Source organism: Myotis davidii, unplaced genomic scaffold (genome assembly GCF_000327345.1).
Source record: "Myotis davidii unplaced genomic scaffold, ASM32734v1 scaffold961, whole genome shotgun sequence".
In the NCBI taxonomy this organism is placed as follows: Eukaryota; Metazoa; Chordata; class Mammalia; order Chiroptera; family Vespertilionidae; genus Myotis; species Myotis davidii.
The window spans coordinates 299,844-310,154 of NW_006291013.1; positions in this window are offsets into that span (position 1 = coordinate 299,844).

Genomic DNA, 10,311 nt, shown 5'->3' on the forward strand with positions numbered 1-10,311 from the left:
GGAGTCCAGTTTGTAAGAATGAGTGAAGGACTGTTCAACCCTGGGGCTTTCTGGGGTGCAGTATTCCTGCAGACAGCACTGTTCAACACTACAGTGAGAAGATAGTTGGAATTTTGGTTGAGCATGCAGGGGCTCACATCACTGTCTAGGAAGCAAGACTGTGTCTAGGAGGCTTTCTGTGTGAGAAGAACAGACCCCCTTTTTCTTTTTGGGTGGGTTGGAATCTACCATGCATCCTTAGGACACTGAGCCATGTCATCTCTCCTATGAATCTGTGCACAAGCTTTGTCTGCAGGCTGAGTGTTTATCCCTCTCTGCTTTGTAGGACCTTTGCTAAACAGACTTTTGGAGAAGCTGTCTCCTGGCTAGTCTCTTTAATTCTGCACCAGGGATTTACTGAACCTTTATGTAGAGATGCCTGATAACCAACTAATTTTCCTGTGCATTGGGGTTGGAAACGGGTATGGATATTTAATAAGTTACTGAAAATGCTGAGCCCTGTTCAGACACTGTGGGACCCCCTTTCCATAGCTGGGATCAGGCACCTCACCCTCCTGCCTTGCACACAGCTCCTGGGAGCCCAGGCCAGTGTCCACTAGCCTGTGGCACACAGGGTCAGGGAATCTTTGTGCCTGCTGCAAAGGCTCTGAACTTTGCTGGCCAATACTGGAAAGGGGAATGGTATTTATTTTTATATTGTGTATATTTTGTCGTGTTCTGCTGATTCCCTGTTTAAGAGCGACACTTACCTCAATAGTTAGTTCAATATTGTGTGTTGGATAATTTTTGGAAAGAACTTTTTAAAAAGCTTTTTGATCTTTGGAGGTCTGTAGATTTATTTCCATATGAACTGGTTATTTTGTATAAAGTACATTCTTAAAATAGCAAGTCTCTGATGTGTGTGAGTTGTGTGTGTCTATGTGTTACTTTTATTATCAGGGCAAACTCCCATCAAAACAGAGGTTTATTCTAGGTCCCAAATGCCATTACCTCAAAAATGCCATCCCAGTCCTGGCCGGTGTGGTTCAGTGGTTAGAGTGTCAGCCCTTGCACCAAGGGGTCACGGGTTCAATTTCCAGTCAAGGACACATACTTGGGTTGCAGGTTTGATCCACAGCCTGCAGTCAGGGCATGTGTGGGAGGCAACCAATCAATGTCTATCTCTGTCTCCCCCCTTCCTGCCTCCCTCCCACTCTTTCTAAAAATCAATGGAAGAAATATCCTCCAGTGAAGATTAACAAAAAAGAAAATGTCATCCCAGCCCTGGCTGGTGTGGCTCCTTTCAGCCCTTGCACCAAGGGGTCACGGGTTCAATTTCCAGTCAAGGACACATACTTGGGTTGCAGGTTTGATCCACAGCCTGCAGTCAGGGCATGTGTGGGAGGCAACCAATCAATGCTATCTCTGTCTCCCCCCTTCCTGCCTCCCTCCCACTCTTTCTAAAAATCAATGGAAGAAATATCCTCCAGTGAAGATTAACAAAAAAGAAAATGTCATCCCAGCCCTGGCTGGTGTGGCTCATTTGGTTGGAGCATAGTCCTGTGCACCAAAAGGTCGCAGATTCGTTTCCTGGTCAGGGCACATATCCTGGTTGTGGATTTGATTCTCAATCAGTGTGTGTATGGAAGGCAATTGGTTGATGTTTCTCACATCAGTCTTTCTCCCTCTCCCTTTCTCTCTCTGAAATCATTAAGAAATATCCTCAGGCCCAGCCAGCATTGCTGAGTGGTTAAGAGTCAACCTATGAACCAGGAGGTCACGGTTCAAGTCCTGGTCAGGGTACATGCCCAGGTTGTGGGCTCGATCCCCAGTGTAGGGCATGCAGGAAGCAGCTGATCAATGATTCTCTCTCTCTCTCTCTCTCTCTCCTACCCTTCTGCTCTGAAATCAATAAAAATAGTTTTTTTAAAAAGAAGAAGAACATATCCCCAAGTAAGAATTTTTTTAAAAAGTCAGGCCAAGATGGCGGCATAGGTAAATGCTAGTACTCCATCACCTCTCACAACCACATCAGAATTACAACTGAAATACAAAAGAACCATCCTTCAGAACCACCTGAAATCTGATTGAATGGAAGTCCCGCAACTAGAGAAGTAAAGGAGAAAGCATATTGAAACTGATAGGAGAGATGGGGTGGGCTGGTCCAACACCCACATGTGGTTTCTCCCTTCCCCCTCATCAGGAGGGATATCTCGGCTGCAGAGGCCTCCCATGAGGAGTAAAGGTTTCCAGTCCCACATCAGACCCCCAGCCCAAGTTTCCAGAGCTCGGAAGAGAAGTCCTTGTAAATTGGGGCGGTAAAAACCAATATGAATTGTGGCTGTGTAACAAGGAGACTGCTGGAGACCCAGACAGTTCCTCTTAAAGGGCCAACATACAAACTTAGATGGACCCATTGGCAGCAACTTGGGGAAATACAGGGAAGAATTGGATTGTCTGGCATCAGGGCATGAATTTAGGGATAGCTTTCTCCCAGACAGGTGCTTTCAGGAGTCATTGTTCCTGTACTGGCTACCTCCCCTCACAGAGCTGTCTGGCAACCACAACTGAGTTTCCATCAGTGCCGGGAGCCGGTCCATCCTTGCTGCTTGACACAGTCGCTGCAGGGAAGAAACGTCTGCACAAAATATGTTTCAAGGGACCTGGCGTATATGGCATACTGTTCTTAATGTTTGCTCACCTTCTTGGCGCTATGTGTTTTAACCAAGGTCACCTCTCCAAGGAAGGTTGTTTCCCCAGGTAGGGATTTCTCCCTGAAGTTAGGGAGGGAATAAAACTCCTTAATAAGTCAGCCTAGCTCACACATTCGCTTGCCCTGGGGATTCCCTGAGATCATCTCCCCATCTAACTTGCAGTCCAAACTGCAGCTGCTTTTCCATATGAATGGCCTGTCCTGGCTTAGACTTAAGACTTTCCTAAAATCTCTCAAGCAGTAGCTGGTGTCAGTAAAATCTGACACTAGCAGCAGCCTGACTTCATAGCTTCTCCTCGCCTGGGCACTTCCAAGCCCAACACAAGTAGCAGCAATCTGCAGATCATTCTAGCTCTGGCCCGGTGGCCCCAGGCAGTGACTGACTGCACCTCCCAGGATGCCCCAAAGCCAGTGCACCTGGTGGACAGCTTCACACCATACCAGCTTACAACTCTACACATCCACAAGCAACACACCAAAGGGGCAGACTGAGCACCAATGCCCCACTGAAGCAAGTCCTGCTCCATAGAGGTATTCCCTGCACAGCAACTCTTCCATTGTGGTTGCAGCGGGTCCTCACAGCCAAATGGCCTGGAGGTCAAATTCTCCCAGTGATGACAACAGAAATCAAGGCTCAACTACAAGACTGTGCTACACAACCCACATAGAGGTGCATCTAGAATGCCATCTGAGGTGACTGGGGAGATCCACTGGACCCTACAGGACACCTACTAAACAAAGCCATTCTACCAATTCCAGGAGACATAGCAGGTCTACCTAATACATAGAAACAAACACAGGGAAGCAATCAAAGTGTAGAGACAAACATTTCACAAATGAAAGAAGAGCCTCGCCAGCCCAGTTGAGCATCCACCTATGAACCTGGAGGTCATGGTTTGATTCCTGGTCAGGGCACATGCCCAGGTTGCGGGCTCAATCCCCAGTGGGGGACATGCAGGAGGCAGCCAACCAATGATTTTCATTATTCATGTTTCTACTTCTCCCTCTCTCAAATCAAAATGTATGTGTGTATGTATGTGCATATGTGTGTGTGTGTGTATATATATATATATATATGTATATATATACACACACACACACACTAGAGGCCTGGTGCACAAAATTTGTGCATGAGACGGGGTTCCTCAGCCCAGCCTGCACCCTCTCCAATCTGGGACCCCTTGGAGGATGTCCAACTGCCAGTTTAGGCCCGATCCTGCTGGCAGTCGAACATCCCTCTTACAACCTGGGACTACTGGCTCCTAACTGCTCACCTGCCTACCTGAATGATCACCCCTAACTGCTCCCCTGCCTGCCTGATGACCCCTAACCACCTCTGCCTTCCTGCCTGAGCGCCCCTAACCGCCTCTGCCTTCCTGCCTGGTCACCCCTAACTGCCCTCCCCTGCCAGCATGGTTGCCCCAACTTTCCCCCCCTGCCAGCCTGGTCACCCCTAACCACCTCTGCCTCAGCCCCTGCCACCATGGCTTTATCCAGAAGATGTCCGGTCTAATTAGCATATTACTCTTATTTGTGTGTGTGTGTGTGTATTTTAAGAAGAGAAGAAATCCCCAGTTTTCTTCCATTTTAAAAGAAATGGAAGAAAACTACTAGACACAGGAGTTCAAAACAATCATTATAAGGATGCTCAAGGATCTTACTGAGAGAGAACTTTAAGGGACTTAGTGAGACTTTCAAGGATCTTAGAATTTCAAATACATGAAAAAGGACCTGTCAGAAAATAAGCATACATTAACTGCAATAATAATTTACAAGGATTCAACAATAGAGGAGAGGATTCTGAGAAATCAACGATTTGGAATAAGAAGCAAAAAAACATGCAAGCAAAACAAAAAGAATCCAAAAATATTAAGATAGTGGGACAATGTCAAGCCTACCAACATTCACATTATGGGGGTGCCAGAAGGAGAAGAGAGAACAAGATATTGAAAACCTATTTGAAGAAATAATGATGGAAAACTTCCCCTAACTAATAAAGAAGTACATTTACCAGTCCAGGAACCACAGAGAGTCCCAAACAAGAGCAACCCAAAGTGGCCCACACCAAGACACATCATAATTAAATGCCAAAGCTTAAAGACAGAATCTTAAAAGCAGCAAGTGAAAAGCAATTAGTTACCTACAAGGGAGCACCCATATGAATGTCAGCTGATTTCTCAACAAAAATGTAGGCAAGAAATACTCAAAAGTAATGAAGGACCTACAACCAAGATTATTCTACCCAGCAAAGCTCTCATTTAGAATTGAAGGTCAGCCCAGCCAGCATGGCTCAGTAGTTCAGCATTGACCTATGAACCAGGAGGTCAACAGTTCAGGACACATACCTGGGTTTCTGGCTCGGTCCCCATTGGGGAGTGTGCAGGAGGCAGCCAATCAATGATTCTCTCATCATTGATGTTTCTATCTACCCTTTCCCTTCCTTTGAAATCAATAAAAAAAAAAATTTTTTAATTGAAGGTCAGATAACGATCTTCACATACAAGAAAAAGCTAAAGGAGTTCACCACCAAACCAGTATTACTTGAAATGTTAAAAGCTATTCTTTAAGAAAAAGGGGGTGGGGGAGGGGAGGAAGAAGAAAGATAAAAAATATGAACAATAAAATGTCAAATACATATCAACAACTCAATCAAAAAATCAAAATAAATGAACAAGGAATCTAATGAACAAAATAAATGAATAAAATAGAACCAGAGATAAGGGAACATGGAATAGATCTGAATCTCAGAGGGAAGGGGAGAGGGAGAAGAGATCAACCAAAAAACTTACATGCATATGTGCATCACCTATGGTCACATTAGGGTGATGAAGGCCTGGGATAGGCAGGAACCAGGTGGAGGTAGGGGAAGAGGGGACATATAATACTCTCAGCCATAAAGATTTTCTTTTTAAGTCATCCCATCCTGGCCTCACTTATTCAAGGTAGATGGTATCAGTTGTCATGGGAGCTGTGGACCATGTGCAGTTAATAGTTCTATGTGCTCCAGAGAACTTAAGAACAGTAATAAAACACTGGCAGTTCTACACAATATCATACATTAGCCACCACCCCTCATCCCCATACCACCCACACATTCCCAGCCCTTGATACATCATTTTAAACACACCTTAATGCACTAATTTTGATCTCCTTCCAAAATCTAGGGCCTGGTAAGTAAAGTTGATAGTGGGGTAACAGTGGGCAGCTCTAGCCTGGAGCCATCTCAATTACACATGGCCAGAGTGGGAGCTACAAGTTAAGTAAGCAGGTACTTTTCTACCTTCCCATTTTATTTATTTATTTTTATTTCCATGGGAGGGTTTTAATTGGGGGAGGAAGAGAATAGCTATAGCCTTGAGACACCAAAATTCCTGGCCTTCTGTAGCCTTAAATAATTCACCTTGCACAATAGTTGCATTCAGTAAAAAGTCTATCATAGGCAATACCAATTTTTTAATCTATTGTTCACTCCTAGGGCAATGGTAGATCTTTCCATCTTGACTGCCAGTTGTTTGGTATCAAATTATTTCACATTATTTTTCAGATTTTCCTCCTGTTGTTATCTTTAAAACTGTGTTCCCATTTCATTCTCCCCTGAAAAACAGCCTATCTAATAAAAGACAGAGATGCAAATTGACTGTACCTTCACTACACCCACCAGCCAATCAGAGCGATATGCAAATTAACTGCCAACAAAGATGGTAGCTAATTTGCATACTGCAGGCTGGGCGGGACAGCAGGAGCCGCCATCCAGGCCCCCATGTGTGTGGCCCTGGGTGGCAGGGCTCAGGCAGGCACGGTGATCACAGGGGCCCTTCTCCGTGTGCAGCCCCAGCTGGCAGGGCGGCATGATCAGTGAAGCAGGACTGGGGATTGGCGAATGGGCGCAAGGCAGACCTCCTGGTCCTTCCCCCCAGCCGGCAGGCTCCTATCAATCTTTACTTTCTACTGAAAGGAATGTGGCGCCTCCACTGTGCAGCCTCCCAGGAGTCGGACTCGCAGGCTCCAGAGTGGAGACTTCAACAGGACTTTAGCACCTGCTCAGGGGAAAAACTGCCACCTCCCTACTCCACAGCTGCTTCTGTATCTGCAAGAAACTGCACATGCTCCTCCCTGTGAGATGGGCGGGACCAGAGCCTGAGTTGAGCGGTTCCACGATAGATAGCAATAGCAGCTGGACCAATGCAGGGATGGAGGGCGGGAGGGTGGGGAAGGAGCAAGGGGGAAGCTCTGGTTCCCTGCTCCTCCTCCCACTGGCATGGCCCTTGCTGCTGTTATGATAAAAGGAGTTGTGTTTTTCTAACTGTCTGGGTAAAGGAAACAAGTGTCTGTTGACTTCTGATCTTACTCTCCAAGCTTCCAGTTAATCCCTCTGGATGCATCATATCCAACCTCCAAAGGATCCGAGGGGCAGGATCAACCTTCGTTCCATAGTTGAGGAAACTGACTAATAAACACATGTCTCATGCCTCAGTGTCAACTCCCGCAGAAATCTCCAGGTAATGACTCAGATTCTATATCTAAGGGTATATTTTCTTCTGTTTTCATGTTTAATTCAGCCCCAGGAATCACAGAATTTAAGTGTGTGTATTTTCCCACACACAAGCAATTCTCTGACATCAGCTGGGTGTCCCACACTCAACTCAATTCTGACACTGTCTTCCTAGAGACAGCATCAGACTCCACAGGTTAAGGGCTCAGTTTCACAAAACTAGCCCCACTTTAAGGGCCAATTACAAGTCCAGGTTGTCACCTATGCTTCTGATCACAGTTATAGACTGTAGGTTCCACAGATCCCCTTCTTGAAGTCAATTAATTTGCTAGAATGGCCCACGGAACTCAGAGAAACATTTACTTACTAGATTACTGATCCTATCTATACTAGATGTAATATGCAAATTGACCATCACTCCAACACACAAGATGGCCACCCCCATGTGGACACAAGATGGCCAGCAGGGGAGGGCAGTGTGGGTGATCAGGGCAGTTGGGAAGGACCAGGCCTGCAGGGGAGGGCAGTTGCGGGGGACAGGGCAATTAGGGGTGACCAGGCCAACAGGGAAGGGCGGTTAGGGGTGACCAAACCAGCAGAGGAGGGCAGTTAGGGGCAACCAGGCTGGCAAGGGAGAGCAGTTGGGGGTGACCAGGCTGACAGGGGAGGGCAGTTAGGGGCAATCAGGCCAGCAGGGGATCAGTTAGGTGTCAATCAGGCTGGCAGGGGAGTGATTAGGGGGTAATCAGGCTGGCAGGCAGAAGCGATTGGGGTAATCAGTTAGGCAGGCAGATGAGCGGTTGGGAGCCATCTGGATTATGAGAGGGATGTCCAACTGCCCGTTTAGGCCCAATCCCACTGGGCCTAAATGGGAAGTCGGACATCCCTCAAGGGGTCCCAGATTGGAGAGGGTGCAGGCTGGGCTGAGGGACACACACACACACACACTCCACCCTGTGCACGAATTTCATGCACCGGGCCTCTAGTGTTTCCTATAAAATATTATGTCTATCTCATTTCCTAGTTTTATAGTTGTACTGCCATATAATTTTCAAAGCAAGAGAAAATTTAAAGTAAATAATCATTAGTAAACCCCAGATTTGAAATGGTAATGGTCAGATTGTTTATCTCATTTGACTCTGTCCCTCTTTTCTCCTGATGGGGCAAGGTAGGTGGGCCACTGCTTTGGCCTGGCTTTCTTTGTTATGTTGACACTGGCATGGTCAGCATCAATTCCTCTCTCTGCATAATAGTATCACACCCTTAAAATTTATGTAAAGTTGATTTCTAACTTGGGTTCCCAACTGAAACCTCTTCTGCAACATAAATTCCTTATCAAAAGCTAAATTTTGACAGTTTTAGCTAATAGTAGGGTTTGACTTTACTTTTAATAGGAATTTAGCTCTTAGCAGAGTGCCTGGGTATTGCCAGAAATATCTTCTCAGGACCAAAACAAAGTATTTTCCACTGGTCAACTGTTTCAAAACTTGGTACCATTTGGAAGCCAACCTTCACCCTGAAATCTTCCTAGATAGGTGAATGACCTATCGCATTAAACTCTTAGGCAAGAGTTGCCTTTGGAAGGAATGCCATTGGACCTTTCCTCCTGAGTGTCCAGTCTATTAATCGCCTTCACTGTCCCCTCCCTCACTGGGTTCTCTATAAATGGGTCAGCAGATGTTTCCCTAGCATCATGATTTTCCCGTGGGTGTTTTTAAAGGAGAACATCTGTGCATATATTGTAGTCCCCTCTCTGTTACCAAGGCTCAGTCTAAATTTAGATAAAACCTTTAGTGTATAATGGACTCTGAAATGCTAGCCAAGAAGGCAGCTGGAAAATCCCCAGATTGAGTGGAATCATAAAATATTTATCCTTCTGTGACTGGCTTATTTCACTTAGCATAATGTTGTCAAGGTTTCTCCATGTTGTAGTGTGTATCAGAATATCCTTTTTTTAAAATATATTTTTTATTGATTTCAGAAAGGAAGGGAGAGAGAGATAGAAACATCAATTATGAGAATCATTGAGTGGCTGCCTCCCACCCCCCACCCCCCACTAGCGATCAAACCCACAACCCAGGCATGTGTCCTGACCGGGAATCAAACTGTGACTTTCTGGTTCATGGGTTGATAAATATCCTTAATCCTTGAGGCTGAATATACCTTTTATTTATCTTTTGATCAATCAATGAACATGTGGGTTGTTTCCCTCTTTGGGCTATCTTCAATAATGTTAATGAATGTGGTGTACAAATGTCTGTGTAAGACCCTGCTTTCAGTTCTGGGTATATGCCCTGAAGTGGAGTTGCTGGATTGTAATGTAATCCTATTTTTAATTTTTTTTTTAGGAACTGCCATGCCACTGTACCATTCATTCCATAGTAGTACGTTCCCATCAACAATGCAGTGTTCCAGTTTTTCCAAATCCTCAGCAGCATGTTTTCTGTTTTTTTTTTAATTATGCCACCCTCGCTGGTGTGAGGTGATAGCATTCTAGCACCCTTTCTTGTACACATTGCTATTCCCTCTTTCGCAGCTGCCGCTTTAAAATCATGTCAACAGCCAAACTTGTCTTCCCTCCCCTCTCCTCACCCAATACCAATATCAGTGCTCCTGCTGATCCATGTCTCATCCCTGGTAATTGTCCTTGCATGTTCAACTAGCTGCCAGGCCCTATTGATTCTTCACAGAAATCGTATCTCTTCCCTCCTGCACGCAGGTTCTCAGTTTTATGTCTTGCTTAGATTATTGTAATAACCCTGGCCTGTCCAAACCACTTTGCTGCCATAAACCTGAACTGTGCCCCCTAAGCCCCTACTCGCCATCCCAGAGTAGCTTCCCATTGCCCACAGGAAAGGGAGGGGGAAAAATTAGTGAACACCTGCCGGGAGCCGGTCCAAGGTCACCTCTCCGAGAAAGGTTGTTTCCCCAGGTAGGGATTTTCCCCTGAAGTTAGGGAGGGAATAAAACCTCTTAACTGCCAGGCGGGTAATTAATCACTTTAACTACGAACAATCATGCTTGAGCTACATAATCTTTACTCCCTGGAATGGATATAAGAAACACCCTAACCTTTGGAATAGAGATTGATAGGATTGAATCAACTGGTATAAATACAGATGTAACA